This window comes from Herpailurus yagouaroundi, unplaced genomic scaffold (genome assembly GCF_014898765.1).
Source record: "Herpailurus yagouaroundi ecotype Mexico unplaced genomic scaffold, PumYag 29, whole genome shotgun sequence".
NCBI classification, from domain to species: Eukaryota; Metazoa; Chordata; class Mammalia; order Carnivora; family Felidae; genus Herpailurus; species Herpailurus yagouaroundi.
In genome coordinates, this window is record NW_024412377.1 from 80,035,300 (window position 1) to 80,054,435 (window position 19,136).

Sequence of the window (19,136 nt, forward strand, 5' to 3'; positions counted from 1 at the left end):
TCTATATCTATATCTATATCTATATCTATATCTATATCTATATCTATCTATCTATATATATATCTCACAACTTCTTTATCCATTCAATAATTAACAGACACTTAGAAGGGTGCCTGGGTGGCTTACTGGTTAAGCATCTGACTTCTGTTTAGGTCATGATCTCACTGGTCCAAGTTTGAGCCCCACGTTGGGCTCTGTGCTGACAGCTCAGAATATGAAGCCTGCTTCACATTCTGGGTCTCTCTTTCTCTGCCCCTCCGCAATTCACGCTCTCTCTCTCTCTCTCAACAATAAATAAACACTTAAAAATAAGCCAGACACTTAGGTTGTTTCCATATCTTGGCTATTGTGAATAACTGAATAATGCTGCAATGAACACAAGAGTGCAGATATCCCTTCAAGATACTGATTTTATTTCCTATGGATCTATACCCAGAATTGGGGTTGCTGGATCACATGGTAGTTCTAATGTTAACTTTTTTAGGAACCACCATACTGTTTCCCATAGTGGCTATACTGATTAACATTTTCAACCAAGATACACAGGGCTCCCTTTTTTCCCACATCCTTGCCAACTATCTCTTTTTTATAATATCTATCCTAACAGGTATGAGGTGATATCTCATTGTGGTTTTTCACATGCGCATTTCCTAATGGTTAGTAATGTTGAACATCTTTTCATGTGCCTGTTGGCAATTTGTACATCTTCTTTGGAAAAATGTCTACTCAGGTCCTTCAAGCAATACACACACACACACATACACATATGTATATATATGCATGTATGTATATGTATACTATATGTATATATGTATGTATGTGTGTGTGTGTATAGATATATATATATACATATATATTACTATTGAGCTACATGAACTCCTTATATATTTTAGATATTAACCCCTAGCAAATATGTGGTTTGCAAATATTTTCTCCCATTTCATAGGCTGAATTTCACTTTTGATTGTTTCTATTGCTGTATACAGCCTTTTTTTGTTGTCTGATGCAGTCCCACTTATTTATTTCTGCTTGTAATTTTGACATATCTAAGAAAAGCATTGCCAAGATCAATGTCAAGAAGTTTTTTTTCCTATGTTTTCTTCTAGAGTTTTTATTGTTTCAGGTCTTATGTTTAAGTCTTTAATCTACTTGAGTTAATTTTCATGAGTGGTGTTAGAGAGGGGTCCAATTTCCTTATGCATGTGATCATCAAATTTCCCCAACAGCATTTATGGAGACTATCTTTTCCCCACTGAATACTCTGGGCTCCCTTGTCAAATGTTAGTTTACTGTAAATGTGAGGGTTCATCTCTGCACTTCTGATTCTGTTCCATTGGGCTATGTGTCTATTTTTATGCCAGTAGCATAATATGTTGATTATGATAGCTTTGTAATGTAGTTTGAAATCAGGAAGTGTGTTGCCTGTAGGTTTATTCTTCCTTCTCAGGATTACTTTGGCTATTGGCTGTTTTTTTGTGGTTCCATACACATTTTTGGAATTTTTTTCTATTGCTATAAAAATGCCATTGGTATTCTGTTAGGGATTGGACTGAAAAAAAAAATATATATATATGACTTTAAGTAATATGAACATTTAAAAAATATCATTTCTCCTGATTCCTTAACACAGAATATCTCTCATCTTCTTTAATCAAAGTTGTAGTTTTCATTATAGAGATCTTTCACCTCATTGGTTAAATTTATCCCTAAGCATTTTATTGTTTCTGATACTATTATAAATAGGATTATTTTTATTTCTTTTTCACAAGACAGTCCATTTCTTTTTTTTTTTTTTTTTTAATTTTTTTAACACTTATTTATTTCTGAGACAGAGAGAGACAGAGAATGAACAGGGAAGGGGCAGAGAGAGAGAGGGAGACACAGAATCTGAAACAGGCTCCAGGCTCTGAGCTGTCAGCACAGAGCCCGACGCGGGGCTTGAACTCACGGACCGTGAGATCATGACCTGAGCTGAAGTCGGACGCTTAACCAACCAAGCCACCCAGGCGCCCCGACAGTCCATTTCTTTGTAATTATCAAGTATATGGTAGGCATTGCTTTTCAAACTGTGGTGCTTGGGCCAGTAACATTAGCATCACCTGGGATCAGAATGAGACTCTGTATTTTACTAAAGTAATCAAATGATACTTATGCATAAATTTGAGAAAAACTGCTGTAGGGCATAATAGTAAAAATAACTGTATTTTTTTAAATTTTTAAAAATGTTTTATTGATATTTGAGAGAGAGAGACAGAGCATGAGTGGGGAAGGGACAGAGAGAGATGGAAACAGAATCGGAAGCAGGTTCCAGGCTCTGAGCAGTCAGCACAGAGCCCATCGCGGGGCTGGAACTCACAAACCATGAGATCATGACCTGAGCTGAAGTCAGACACCTAACCAACTCAGCCACCCAGGCACCCCTAAATAAATGTATTTTAAAATAACTAGCGCTTTAGGAAATAATTTATGCCTTAGGACTTTGAATTTCTCTCTTTCTCTGTATCACACCCATTTTGTGATTCGGCTTAATTTTTTTTTCTTTCAATTTTGTATTTAAATTCCAGTTAGTTAACATACAGTGTAATATCATTTTCAGGTGTAGGATTTAGTGATTCATCACTTACATACAACACCCGGTGCTCATCACAAGCCATAGATTTTTTGGGAAAGCTGGTCAATCTTTTGGGGAGGGGGAAAAAGGGTTCACCTCTTCCAATATACCTTGTATTCGAGACAGCCACATCATTACTGCCTCAGACTCTAAGCTATGAGATTCCCTGTCTTCCAGGGAGAACAGATTAATTTTTCTTTTTTTGCTAAGGAGATTTGGACTCTCACAATAATTAACGCCCTTGATGTCAAGAACATACAGTCTCATTTTGTTTAATTTATTTTTATAGAGATTTTTTCTTCATTGCTGACTTTACTGGGAGTCCTTGAGGACTATAGTGCTGACAATTTTCCTTTTTTAAACTATGAGTTATATAGTTTCCTTCTCTCTTTCTTCCTCTTTTTTTCCCCTTCATGTGTGGGCTCTGGGAAAATGAGATAAAACTTTAATCAGAAATTGGACTGCTTGTTTTAAGCTTAGGAAAAAATTTAGAGGCTCCAAACTATTGTTTAAAATGAGGCTTCTCTTTCTGAATTTCAAATTTAATGCTATGTGGATAATTGAGAGTAGCCCATTTGTGAATTGTGAATTTTAATAAGCAGCCCTATTTCCACCCATGTCACTATGGTACAATTCTTGGATAGTCATTAAATTGAATATGGTTATAGAAAATGATTTTAGAAATGAGTGCCAAATGTAACAGAGCTGTACAAGGAAAAAAAGGTTGCTTCCTTGGAAATTTTTTCAAAATATTTAGTTAATATTTCCAGAATAAACATCAATTTTCAAAATATAGTATCTTGGCCTCTTTAAAATCACATATTAAATTTGATTTGATCCATTTGGTCATTTGAGATTTTACCTCCAAAAGCTACAATTCTGACATAATTTCAGAGGTTTTTGGCCAAGTGCAATAGAAAAAGAAAATCTAAAAGAAAATTGAAAGGTAAAAAAAGCTACATAATTTTAGAGGCTAATATTTTTAAGTGAACAATAGTTCTATAGTCATTTAAGAAGACATATACATTGGCTGAAACATTATATACCAAATTATTTAATATAAATTTTAATGAATGATTTTCAGCAGGTTTCTTATATTATGTTTATAGAGACTTTACTGTAACACATTTTCTAAATCACAGCTCCCACCTAATGATTGATAGATTTATTTCAATATGTTGTTAGGAGTATTCAGGCTGAATAATTCATATAGGTTGCTATGTTGCTGCTTATAATCTGTGCTTTGGTTCATTAAATCAAGGAGGACAAGGATATGTATAACAGAAATTCAGGTCCTACAAGTGGACAAAATGGTGAGAGGAAGTTTGATTTTCACTCTAGACTTAATTGATCATATGTTCTCTATTCCAATAAATTCTTCAATCATGGGGTTTGAGGACATTAAAGTTTTTTAAAGAACATAAGCTTATTTTTTCCCCTGACTATAATATAAATATAATACAAGTTAATTAGGAAACTTTACAAAAGTATAATGTAAGAGGAAATAAAAGTCACCTGTTATCCCACTATCTAGGGTTGATAAATACCAACATTTGTTGTGTTTTTTACTAATCTTATTTTCTCTTTGGAATGTTACTACATATAGCCTTTTATACCTCGCTATTGATTGATTAGCAATAGAAAATAATTCATTTTTGCTTTGGAATATGCCTTTTTATTTATTTTTTAATGTTTATTTATTTTTGACAGAGAGACAGAGCATGAGCGGGGGAGGGGCAGAGAGAGAGGGAGACACAGAATCCAAAGCAGGCTCCAGGCTCTGAGCTGTCAGCACAGAGCCCAATGCAGGGCTCAAACTCACAGACCACGAGATCATGACCTGAGCCAAAGTCAGACGCTCAACCGACTAAGCCACCCAGGCGCACCTAGAATATGCCTTTTTAAAATTAAAATATATCTGGTATAAAATTAGAGTATAAAATACAAAATGTGTCAAAGTCTTCCAAATATTTCCTTTCCCTAGAGGTAACCAGGGTAACCAGAGTTAATAGTCTGATACACAGTGGTGAATTTTCTCTTATGCATTTAAGGGTTGTAATGGGTGATATGTAAAATAGCTGCTTAATATTCCATAGGGTAACTGGAGTATAATTTATTAACTTCAACTGATAACTAAATGTCTGTTTATTTTTAGATGTTACCTATTAAAAGCATGTTTCAATATGCATAGGCATATGTTTTACAAACTTAAATGGTCCTTTAAGGATTTCTACAGGAATTTTAGGATGGGATTTCTTGTTTAATAGATAAGGATATTTTATGTTTTGATGAATACTTTTGTGTTTTAATGATTTTTTTCTAAACTTTCCTGGGAATTTTGGGGTACCCTGGGTGGCTCAGTCAGTTAAGTATCTGACTCTTGGTTTTGGCTCAAGTCATGATCTCACAGATGTGAGATAGAGGCTCCCATAGTTCTCTGCTCTGAGAACACAGAGCCTGCTTGGGGTTTTCTCTTTCTCCCTCTCTCTCTGCCCCTTTTCTGCTCATGCTTTCATGCATGTTCCCTCTCTCTCTCTCTCTCTCTTTCTCTCTCTCTCTCAAAATAAATAATTAACTTAAAAAAATTAAAAAATGTTCCTGGTGATTCCATTTATACTCAGTATTTGAGAACGGATTTCTTGCTAATGCTGGATATCATTAATCTTTTTTGTTTATGCCAATATCATCATAAAACTGAATTTCATTTTTGTTTTAATTTGTAAAGCTATTATTGTTATTTCTTATATAATTGTTATATATTAGTATGCTATATATTATGTATAATTTATTATGACTTATCTGTTACCTATGTTACAAATATTTTCTCTGTTCTAAGCTTACTTATGTCATCTTTAACAAATATACAATTAATTTTTGTGTTGCAGTATGTTTTTTTAGCAACTATTTTTATAAAAGTAATAGCTTATACCTATATAACACCATGTACCAGGCAATATTCTGAATGCTTTAAAAATATTGAAACTTTTAATACTCATTTAAGCCAAATGAGGTTAAACTTCTAGGATGTTATCAATGTCATGCGAAATGAGAAAAGTGAGGCACAGTGTAGTTAATGCCTTCCTTGAATGCCTGAACATACATGATTAGAAAGTAGCAAAACTAGGGCATGAACCTTGCTTGCAGGCTCCAGGGCCTTTACTCTTAGACTCTTTGTTGCATAAGCTCTCACAAAAGAAGTCTAAGTCCTTAGTTATTCTTAGAGTGGCAGGATTTTATAAAATACATCATCAAAGCTATGGGTGTGCTAAGACTGGCTTTATGCAGAGATGGACCATTAATTGTACATGTAGAGGCATCTATAAGGGGCCTTCTCCCCAGCAAGTTCTCCCAGAGTCCCATTCCCTCAATTATTGAATGAAATATTGTAATCAATGCTTTTATTCAGAATTTCATGATTAAGATTATCAACGGTTAATTATTTAAACACATTTAATAATGATAACGTTCTAAATATTCATTCATTTGGGAGCAGTGACATCAGCCAGATGGCGGAATAGGAAGTCCCAGTATTTTCCTCCAATATAAGTGCTGGTTTAACAATTTCATATGGACCAAAATATCTTTATAAGGATTAGAGTATCTGGTTAAGTCACGGTACTGTAGGTGAGCAGAGAGCTAGGAATAGCCACATTGAAATGGATAACAAAAGCAATTTCATTTAACCTACATCAGTTCCTTTTCTAAGCCTACAGTTTGGTACCAAAAAGAATACCCAGCCCACAACATATCCTTAGGATGAAAGCAAAGAATGGAGCTACTTCCAAAATTCTAGCTATTCAGAGGACTGTCCAAGGACATAGTTTCTGTCTGGACTTACTTAATGTGCTCACAGAACCATAATAGTTTGGACACCTGGGGACCACTGAAAATAAAGCAAGGTAGGGGGTGGCTACTTCAGCAGGTAAATGGATAAAGAAATCATCTTTCAACAGAAGAATGGATAAAGAAAATGTGGTATATACAGTGTATGTATATACTTACAATGGAATATTATTCAGCCATAAAAAGGAAGGAAATTCTGTTATATTGTACCATGTGAATGAAACTTGAGGACATTATGCTAAGTGTAACAAGCCAGGAACATAAGGATAAACATTGCATGATTTCACTTATACGAGGTACCTAAATTAGTCAAACTTCTAAAAACAGAAAGTAGAAGAGTGGTTGCCAAAGGTTTGGAAGAGGAAAAAGGGAGAATTACTGTTCCCTGGGTTTAGATTTTCAGTCATGCAAGATGGAGAATTCTAGAGATCTGCTGTACAAGTTGTGCTTATAGTTCAATAATCTGTACTATACACAAAAAATTATTAGGAGAGACCTCATATGTCATATATTTTTTATCAAAATAAAAATATATCAATTTATGTTCACATTTTGGTGGCTACATTTTAGATAATTTCTGCAGAACAAGAAAACATTTATGGAGTAGAAAGGGAGAGCATAAAAGAACAAAGAACCTTTAGGGACTTAGGAAGCTTGCCCTAAACAGAATAAAAGGTAAGAACTAGGACATCCAAGAGGAGGCCCTGCAAATCACTGCTGCTTTTGCCACATTTTGCCTAGCAAGAGTTCTGTCCTAATTCCCACAAAATGGAATGAAGTTCATGGGCTTGCCGCTTAAGTGGATCAGTGTAGACACCATGGGCAGTTCAGGATTACACATCAATTTATTCCCATCACTTTGCATATCTTACTGATCAAATTAAATAACCAACCATCAAATTTCCTCTTCATTTTATAACTTCTGTTTACAGGCCATCTGTGTATGCCTCTTTCAGCTATGCTAACTGGTTTATAGACATTTGAAGGAAGGTATTTGGTTAAAATAATGACATTCATTAGCAGTTTGAATAATTGTATAATTTGTGTACATATATAAATGTATATGTTAAACCTCATTTCCTTTTGACAGTAAATAATGTAAAGTACAGTTTTTCCTCTTCCAGATAAAGCTTTGATCATTCTACTGCAACATGGAGACTATTGTTCCAAATACTTTTGTTCACATAGGCTAGTGTAGAGATTTCATATTTTCCTCCAAAAGAATAATTAAGTATTTCAATATTACATGCACTCCTAGAAATTATTGTTTAACAAAGTTATTGTTTCTTGAAAGATTTGTGATAATATTTTTAAATGCCATCTAGCATAAGAAGTTTAAAAGGAAAAATAACCAAGTACTTTACAAGATAAAGTTTTTCAACCTATTCAATCATGTCTTCAACATGTAGGTGAAGCAGATTAAAACTGTATTGACTCAGAGTATTAAAAACTGTATACTTTACTCAGAAACCTTAATCTCTGATTCATTATATAAAGTCATCAGACAGTCATCAATTGAAATGGTGGTAAATCTACTCAGCAAAAGTTTATCTGACAGTATCAAATTATGGAGTTTCTCATGTTTATTACTATAACAAGAAGATAAGAGCTATGAAAATAATTCAAATGTAAAGAATATATAAATACAATGTACTCAAAATATAACTTTTAAGTTTAAACTCAATTTTATGGTAATTTTACAAATTTAATATACTATTATATTGTTGTAATATATATCATTTTGCAACATATGTTTAAAAGGAATAAATGTGAGAATAGTAATTTAAAGCCATAATATTACCTTACACTCTTGAAAAAAAGATGCATTTTCTTTATCCCTTTACATTTTCATGAATTTTTATGTCTTTTGCACATGGACAGTGTATTGTCTCAAAATTTCATTTTCTCTGAGATTGCTTAGTTACAGTTATTTTACTCTGGTAGTATTTTGGTGGTATTTAAGCTTTACTTTTTTAGTGTTATTCTTAAAACAGACTTAATTTTGAAAATTGAAGAGGGCTGAGAAAGAGTAGAGACCATTGGACCATGCCCATCTTCATCTGCAATTAAAAATCACGTATGAGAACATTTTGCATGATAATTATACATAAATACACACACACAAACACACATAGAATTTAAGGCTGAAAGGGACGTTAAGTGATCATCCAATTCAATATGTGAATACATATTTATAAACATAAAACACACATGTGCTCTCTGTAGGCTCTGGCCCGGGTATTTCAGCCTTGGAATGCACACTCACTAGAATTAGAATTGAGCCAGACCACCCACAAAAGGAAGGCCACCCAAGGGAAAATTCAAGACCTGGGCAAGCCGAGCTGCCAGGCTTGCCTTGTGAGAACAGCTGGCCATCTCAACACCTGCTGCCTAGTTCCAGACAGCTGGGGCTAAGGCCACAAGACCCAGCTGCTTTTAGGATGGGCACACACAAAGACCACTGCTGCTTGGGCATCTGTCAACTCTTGCTATATTTGGTGGAGGAAGTTTGGCAGGGAGTTGTGTGGTCTACCAACTAAAATTCAGGCTGATTAGTCACAAACCAGAGTCATAAAATCATAGGGCTGGAAGGAATCTCCAGTGAAGGAGGTCTCAAACTTTCGTGTGAATTAGAATAACATTGGGAGTGTCCTAAAAATGCTGATTCCAGACCTCATACCTTAGAGTCTTATTCAGGGGATCTCTGAAGCTATTTGCAATTTGCATTTTTCAGTAAGCCCCTGAGGTAAATGGAGATACTGTATTTAACCAATATAGATGAACCAAGGGTTTCATTCTAATTCAATTAGAATTCTAATTATAATTCATTCTAATTCATTGAAGAAATAAATGGTTTGTGACTAATCAATCCATCACCTAGGATGTTTGTTAAAGATAAATATCACCAGTCCTTATTTACTTAAAAGTTACAGTGTGAATCTACCTTAAATTGGGAATTCACCACCTGCTAAATAGATGAATATATGAGGATCATTAAAAGTGACTCTTTTTATATTTCTTACTGGTTAAATGGAAGGCATGAGTCTTATCATAAAGGAAACAATTATTTATACATATAGAATCTTCTGTTTTTTCTTTGGAATGGAAATTAAGAGCCTGATGAAATTAGGGATAAAGGTGTTAACTTGATGTACATAATTTTTATATTCCTTTTTCTCTTGGTATTACTAAACCAAAAGCTTTAAGGATTTGAAGTGGAAATATAATCTCATAATATAACCTAAAATGTGATAAAGTGAACTCTCCTATTGATAAATCATATATTTCTGTATGGCTCAAAGGGAAACAGACATTTTACACTGGTTTTTCTAGTGCGAAAAGGAGAGTAAGTATGCTGCCCCCATCATATTTTCAGAAAGTGGTCTGCCCAAGTATGAGTACTTTTGAGATTCTGTATTCTTTTCCCTTCTGTCTGAGGATTTTACCCAGGCTTCTGGGTTGTCTGTGAGGCACCTAAAATTATACTTACATGAAACATATTTTTCTAGAGAAGTTCATAACTTTCATCAGAATCTTAAAAAGTAAAGAGATAAGACTTACTTTAAAAGTAAGCAAAATAATTCAGTGAAGAAATGGGCAGAAGACATGAATAGACACTTTTCCAAAGAAGACATCCAGATGGCCAAAAGACACATGAAAAGATACTCAACATCACTCATCATCAGGGAAATACAAATCAATGACACACTGAGATAGCTCCTCACAGTGGTCAGAATGGCTAAAATGAACAAATCAGGAAACTGTAGATGCTGGTGAGGATGTAGAGAAACGGGAACCCTCTTGCACTGTTGCTGGGAATGTAAACTGGTACAGCCACTCTGGAAAACAGTGTGGAGGTTCCTCAAAAAATTAAAAATAGAACTACCCTACGATCCAGCAATAGTACTACTAGGAATTTACCCAAGGGATACAGGAGTCCTGATGCATAGGGACACATGTACCCCAATATTTATAGCAGCACTTTCAACAATAGCCAAATTATGGAAAGAGCCTAAATGTCCATCAACTGATGAATGGATAAAGAAGATGTGGTTTATATATACAATGGAATACTACTTGGCAATGAGAAATAATAAAATCATGCCATTTGCAGCAATGTGGGTGGAACTGGAGAATATTATGCTAAGTGAAATAAATCAGTCAGAGAAAGACAGGTATCATATGTTTTCACTCATATGTGGATCTTGAGAAACTTAACAGAAGACCATGGGGGAAGGGAAGTAGGAAAAAATAGTTTCAAACAGAGAGGGAGGGAGGCAAACCATAAGAGACTCTTAAATACAAAGAATAAAGTGAGGATTGATGGTGGTGGGGGAGAGGGGAAAGTGGATGATGGGCATTGAGGAGGGCACTTGTTGGGATGAGCACTGGGTGTTGTATGTAAGCCAATTTGACAATAAATTATATTTAAAAAAAAAAAAGACTCACTGCATCTAATTGGATGGCAACCGAGCTTTGTAGTCACCTAATACCATATTTTTTTCAAAGAGAAATGAGGAAAAGCTATATATAACTTTCATCTTAGTACATATAAGCTCATCCAGAAAAGAGCAGTGTTGTGTGTGTGTGTGAGAAATAAAACAGTCAATTCAAATATATTGTTTAGTTTATTCAATATTTTAAGTGCGACATGATGGCTTTGTATATATGCTTTGCAAGACTTGAAATCTTTGTGTAGCTAATTGGTAGCTTTCTTGTCATACAAAAATGTCATATATGTTTCCCTCTCCTACGTTGATGCAGTTGGACCTTAACTACTCTTTCATTTAATAGTATGTGTCCTCCTCCCACCCTCACACAGAGCCATGGTTGTGCATATACATTTTGAGGATCCTATTTTCTCTCTCCCGCCTATTCTTGTTATTATTCTAGAATATTTTCTAGAATATAGAATATTATAGAATATTATTATAGAATATTATTATAGAATATATTATAGAATATTATAGAATAATATATTATATAGAATATAGATTATAGAATATTATAGAATATTTTCTATTAATATAGAACATTAATACAGAATGTTATTATTATAGAATATTATAGAATATATAGAATATAATAATATTCTGTTATAGAATAGAATATTATTATCAAATAATATTATATGTTATAGAATATTACAGAATATATTCTAGAATATTATTATAGAATATTATTATAGAATATATATAATGAATATATATTCTCTCTATAGAGAATATATATAATGAATATATATTCTCTATAGAGAGAATATATATAGAATATATTATTATAGAATAATATAGAAACAATATTATAGAATATTATAGAATAATACTATAGAATAGTATAATAATATAATATTATTATAGAATAATTCCAAAAAATATAGAATTAGAAATTCTGCTATAGAAAATAGCAGAATGGAAGTACCAGAATCAGTCAAGTCTGAACTGGATTTTAAAATGTTCCTGCCACATGGAGATATGGAACAATTGACCTTTGTATTTCTGTAGCCCTTAGTTGATGGTTGTGTTTTTTGAGGAAAGGAGAATTTCTCCAGAATTAAAGCTCATTTATAAATGCTATACCTTTTCTATATCTCCCAAAATATATATGATTTATAGTGAGAATTATTTTGAAATTGTTGACATGTTATTTTTGATCCTAAAATCAGTACTTGAATATTTTTATGTTGTTTTTAAGACATTTTACAGTTTATTAAAAATAATTTGAAATAAAGATCATTTTACTGAACTCACATTCTTAAATTTGGAGGACAATCTATCTCATTTTTGCCAGAGTTCCTCAACATGTGATATGAGCAGCAAGGGTGGGAGCAGGACTATGGCTTCTAACCAACTTTCTCTCCCAATTCCTGCATGTGGCATATGCCTTTGGTCTTTGGCTCTGCTCTTGTCACAGAGGTCCTAAACACCTCAGAATTTCCTGGGTGATAGGAGTGCCTTTTGTAACTCATAACAAGTCAACCACATGATTAAGAAGTTGGTACTTTTAGTCTCAACTCATGATGGACCTTTGGGGAGGAGAGAGGGATTGGAGACCGAGTTCAGTCACGTGGTCAATAATTTATTCAATCATTACATGTACAGAAAGTTCATATAAAACTCCTGAAACAATGAGGCTCCAGGAGTTTTGGAATGGAGAATATATAGACGTGTTGGGAAAGTGAATGCCTGGAGAGGGTATGGAAGCTCTAACCCCTACAACTCTGCCCTAAACATCTCTTCCATTTGGTTGTTCCTGACTAGTATCCTTTGTAAGAAACTGTAATCATAAATAGAGGATTTTCAGAGTTCTGTTTGTTGACTTAGTAACTTATCAGATCTGAAGGGCAGTCATGGGAACCCCAAATTTATAGCCATCAGTTAGAAGTAGAGGTGATCCCTGTCATCTGAAGTGAGGGCAGGCTTGTGGTATTAAGTTCTTTTTTTTTTTTAAATGTTAAAGTTTATTCAGTTTTGAGAGACAGACAGAGACAGAGTGTGAGCAGGGAAAGGGCTGAGAGACACAGAATTTGAAGCAGGCTCCAGGCTCTGAGCTGGGAGCACAGAGCCTGATGCAGGGTTTGAACCCATGAACCTGTGAGATCATGACCTGAGCTGAAGTTGGATGCTTAATCCATTGAGCCACCCAGATGCTCCTTAAGTTCTTAAACCTGTGGAGTCTGATGCTAACCCTGGTTGTAAGTATCAGAGTTGAATTGAACTGTTGGACATCAAGTTGGTGTTGGAGAATTGAGGTTGGAATGCACACATCACAAAATACGAAATTCTATTGGGAAATAGAAATAAATAATGACAATCCTCACCACGATGACTCTGTAATCATTAGCTTTCTAATCTGAATTTCTTGAGTCCTGACTATGTGGATGTCACTCTTCTAGAACTATGGCAGTCAGAAAGGTGAATTCGACATGGGTTCTGCAATGGAGAATCTAAATTTACTAGCTAAAGAGATTCATGTTTAAGAGTGATATTTTAAAACAGAAATATTTTAGCAAAACCAAGTTATCATAGAAGTATGTACAATTGAATAATTCCTTTGAGTTGGGTGAAAGCAATGAATGATCATCATCATCATCTCTGTAAATAATGCTTATTTTGATTGATATTTGAAGGATGAAGGAAATTAAAGACATACAAGAAGACTTAGAAAAACTCTTTTCTACCAATATGTTGAAAAATTCCTCACCTACATAAGACAAGGTAGAATAACTAAGAAGATATACATCAAGAATGACAGTTACTTTATCAAAGAGCAGATTCATCCAAAATAATGTTTGTTTTATACTGGTACATTCTATCATTTTATTATGGTACATTAAATTGTACTATTCTACAAATGTATGTTGAATAAAAGAATAAATAATCTTTATTTTAAAAAGACTTTTGTGGCCAGCACTTTACTGGGAACTAGGGATAAAATGATAAGAAAAAAAGAGTCCTAGTCCTCATCCAATTCATAGTTGGGGGTGAAAAGAAACAATACTCAAATAATTTTACACATAAATATAAAATCATAACTATTATAAGTGCTATAAAAGAGATTATATGAGAGAAACAATGAGAGAAAGTGATAGTAGCGACTGGCTTAGTCAAGAAGGCTTCTCTGAGGAAATGAATTAATTGAATGAAGGAGGCTGGAGTTATGTGCAAAGAGAGGGGGCAGGAATGATAGCAAGAAGGATCATGTGTTAATATGAAGTTGGAGAAGGAAGGAGGTCAAGATTGTACATAGGAAATCATTATCTTAATATCATTAGAGATCCATTGGAGAGTTTAACAGAGGTGTCAGGTGATATGATAAATGTGTGTTTTGGAAAGATACTTTGATGGATTAATGATCATGGACTAGTCACCTAATATTTCTTGAGAATCACTTTTCTGACCTTTATAACAGAAATACCAATATTACCTTGCAGTGCTATTGTAAACACTTAGGGATAATAGATGTATATGATGCATAATAGAATAATAGGCTCATAATAAATGGTAGTTTTTATTATTGATTAATTTCGGGGTGTTAATGAGGAATAAACTGAATCACAAATGTAACATTCTTAAAAATTGTCTATTTACAACATGCATATTTATATATCCTTCCCCCCACTTCTTTTCGTGTATAGCACATTGGAAAGAGTCTAAGACTTTTAGTTAAAACAATAACAAAACCTTGAGTTAGAGTTCTAATTATGACTGTTATCTTAGGAAAATCCTTCTCTGAGGTTCAATTCATTCTCTGTGAAGGTGAAATAATAATGCCTGTCACACCTGCTTTAGAATCCTTTAGAGTCTCAAATAGAGTATCCGAAAATTCTCATAACCTGGGAAACTTTAAAGAAATATGTAGTGTTTTCATTATATTGACCTCCTGTTGATATTGGCAACTATTTCAGCCTAACTTTGACAGTAAAGCCATCAATCATTGTGAATTTCATCCCATTTTCATTAATTATAAATTCATCAATTAAGAAGTCTCAAATTCTACGGGGCGCCTGGGTGGCGCAGTCGGTTAAGCGTCCGACTTCAGCCAGGTCACGATCTCGCGGTCCGTGAGTTCGAGCCCCGCGTCGGGCTCTGGGCTGATGGCTCAGAGCCTGGAGCCTGTTTCCGATTCTGAGTCTCCCTCTCTCTCTGCCCCTCTCCCGTTCATGCTCTGTCTCTCTCTGTCCCAAAAATAAATAAACTTTGAAAAAAAAAAATTAACAAGAAGTCTCAAATTCTTAGTCCAAGTTTCCCACACCTACGTAAGCCTGTCAAACTGTCAACTTTGCATATTACCTCTCAACTTTTCTGGCCTGCAGTGCAAATAAATGATTTATTTTTTTGATACCTGAATGTCCATCAGAAAAGACTATAGTTTGTTTTTTTTTTTTTTTTTCTCTCAGTTTAGGTGCTAAACTGAATCACACCGAAATCCTTATTTTTATCTTTCTTGGATTTCTTAGATTTCTGACCTCTTTTTGGAACTACTATAATCTCCTTTATTGACTTATGGAGGAGGATTATTACTTTCACTTTGGGGCCTAACTAACTCCTCTCTAGTTTGATTTTCTGCACTATTTCTCAGATGTTCTTTTAATTCTTATTTTAGGTAAATCCTTAATATTGGTATATCATATCTCATTTAGCTGAGGAATTATTTAGTTTTCAGGCTTATTAATTCTCTGGTTTTGACTTTGTCTTCTTACCTGGGGCTTTTTTGTTTATGAAGAGTATAAGAAAACTTATAAATATATCAAGTTTTTGTATTGTCTATTTAAATTAAACCAATTTGACAATAAATTTCATAAATAAATAAATAAATAAATAAATAAATAAATAAATAAAATAAATAAATTATCCTTTAAAAGATGTAGATATATTTGTATTAGAATTGAAATCATGATGAAGATACCTGCAATTTCAATACCCTCTAAAAAGGGATGTGTCACGTTGTATAGTTACACAAATGTGCAAAACAAAGGGTAGTACAGTGGACTTGTGATTTACTTCACATTGTCTTTCATAGACAATATAAATTTTTGGTCAAACATTATATAACCTTAAAAATATGAAAAGTATATGGAAGTCTCCTATTATACTTGAGGTTATAATATGGAAGAAACAAAGCCATTGGTATACTATTTGATTTTTTTTTTTTTTTTTTTTTTTTTTTGCTAGAAAAGGATAACCTAGATTTTTTTTTGGTTTTGGTCTTTATACTATTATAATACAGCAGGCTCTGTATATATCAATTAAACATTTTGAACAGAAAAGAGAACACACCCTAAAAACATCAGACAGCTAGAAAATGTTCTTCAGCAAAAACAACTGAAAACTATGAATGAAATACATGAGTTTCCTAAACAAAACAAACCAAAACAAAGCAAAGCAAAACAAAACACAAACTGAGAGCTACTGAGAGCATATTACCCTTTGCTGCTTTTTTGTGCTAACTTCTCATTGCTTTAACAACATGTAGCTAGTACAGTAGTGTGGAGTCCATGAACATTAAACCCAGAGTAGCACTGACCTTTTTGATTACAATGACTACTTTTTTTTTTCCTTGTTATAGTGACGGGAGACAACTAAAAACTTAGAATCCTTCTTTCCCCTGGAACAGGACATAAGGTTTTCACTGGTCATAGAAGTCAAAATTGGAGTTTGACCTCAGTTTGGCCCCTTTTTTCCTCTGTAGTGGCCCATTCTTCACTGTTACAATTATCTCCAAATGTACAAACAATAAAAATAACTAACATTTAAAAATTCTACTTTGCACCAGACATCATGCTGTGGGCTTTACATTTAACCCTAACAATAATTCATTGGGACTGGTACTATTATTAGTTTCATTTGTATTAAGAGGAACCCTGAAATTATGAGTTTAAATAAATATATTTCTGAGAATCACACAGCTAGGAAATGGCGTGCTGAAATTCAAACTCAGGTCTTGGGTGCCAGGAAAATTAAATTGAGGCAAGAATGACATAATGGGTCAAACAAGCCACCAATAACTAAAACAGCAAATAAGAAAAAGACTTAGAGGCTGACTGTTCCGTAAAACAAAATAAAATAAACAAAACCTTGAGTCTTCAATGTTATATAGGAATTTCATTTTTATAATTGGTCTTATTTTCTAAAATACTTGAAAAAAATCAATGAACAGCAAGGACAGGATATTAGAGAAATATGGAGTCATATATTTAGAAATAGCACAACAGATAGCAATGCCTGATTATGGGAGACCATACAATTTACTACATTAAAATGTATAGAGGAATCCCCTATTCTGGTTTTGAGATTTTGGAGGTTCACATAGAAATAAGGTCCTTTGCTGTTCCATAATTCTACCAGTGAAAGATAGTCACAGGAAAGGTCAAATAAAGACTTGTAAAGGCAGCTGCATTGACTAGAATTTTGTTTCAATATGAAGCTGTGAATATAGTAATATTTGTCAAGAAGCATTAACTAAGGCCAAAAATAATGGTACATGGGGGCAAAAGGGAGACACTAGTAACTAAAAAAAAGTTTAGAGGCTAACCACACTGGCATGAGTATTGGTGAGACCTTGAGAACACTCCAAACTACAATAAAGAACAGCCCAACAATAGTGCTGTGTAAGCTGTTCCATGGATGAAAGCCATGCTTCATGAACCCTGTTCCATAAATGGAAATTGGGGCTTGGACTGGCTCCCCTGCCTCCCACTAGATAGATGGAATATTGGAACTCTTGATCCAAAGTGGAGATATACTTAAAAAATATCTTCCTTAAGAAATGGAAATTAATATGCCCAGTCAACAATTTTAAAGGAATGCATTCAACTAATGGAACTATATCTGGGGAAATTTGATGCAAGCTTTCGAGAAATTCAAATGTTAGTCACTTAATTTTAGTAGTTAACTTGGATTGATCTAAAGTTCAGCTATGAGAAAACTAAGAGCTCTAAGAAATTAACTTATGTTTTCATTAAGGCTGTTAAACGATCTTTAGGTTTATAGAAATGTTTGATTCCAGCAACTAATGACTTTTTACTTGTAGTATTTGAAAATCTCCAAGAGTAGGTGTTCTATTACAGAAAGAATAGAGAGATGTTCATACCAGGTGAGACTTTTTCTCCTCATTTGGGTATGTGCCAATACGGAAATTTTGTCATCTCTTGGGACTCTTCATCAGTGAAAGAGTTATAGTGTATTATATGATCTCTGAGGCATGTCTTGCAGATTTTATAAAATTCTCAACTACTATTCATTAGTTTAAAGTTAATGTTTGCCTAAGTATGTTTTCTGTTTGATTAAAAGAGTATTGTTATCACTAGGAATATTAAAATCGTTTTGAAAATCTTAATGTAGCAAATTTGAGTAGCAGATTTTCATTATTAATTGTTTTTGGTGGCTGACAGTCAGTCCCGAAGGACAGACCTGGCAACCATCGTCAGTAAGTAGCATTGGCATATTTAATCAGCAGCTCTGTTGATATTTGTCACTGCAAATTCACATTAATGCAGGCACCTGTTAAGAATATCAGACACTACTGTGTAACCCTATAGAAAGAAAATCATTGCTAATGTTTAATTGGAATGACTGTTACTAGTTGCATAAACACTCTCTGGCCAATAATTTCAGTCCCAGCTGGAAAATAAATTGAGAGTGCATTGAGAAAGTGATTGTACTAAGCTAGCTTATTGTAGTCATGTAAACAAGTATCAACTGATATTCCTATTCTTTCTGCATCACCAGTTCTCAAATGTGATTGTACATTGTTATCACTGAGGGAATTTCAAAAAATCCTTATCTTCATACAAGTTAAATCTGAGTTTCTAGATGTGTGTTCTAGGCATTAGTGTTTTCAAAAATTCCACATATGATTCCAATGTGTAGAGATGTTTGAAAAATACTATTCTTTATACCTTGATTACATCTATATGTGAAGCTATTATTAGTTTCCAAAAGCACCTAATTTTAAGAAAACAAAATGTCTCTGGAGGGATGTTGGATGGAGGGATGGGCTAAATGCATAATGGGCATTAAAGAGGGACCTTGTTGGGATGACCCAACATATATGGATGTTATATATAAATGATTCATCACTAAACTCTACTCCTGAAACCATGATTATGCTATACGTTAAGTAACTTGGATTTGAAAGAAAGAAAGAAAGAAAGAAAGAAAGAAAGAAAGAAAGAAAGAAA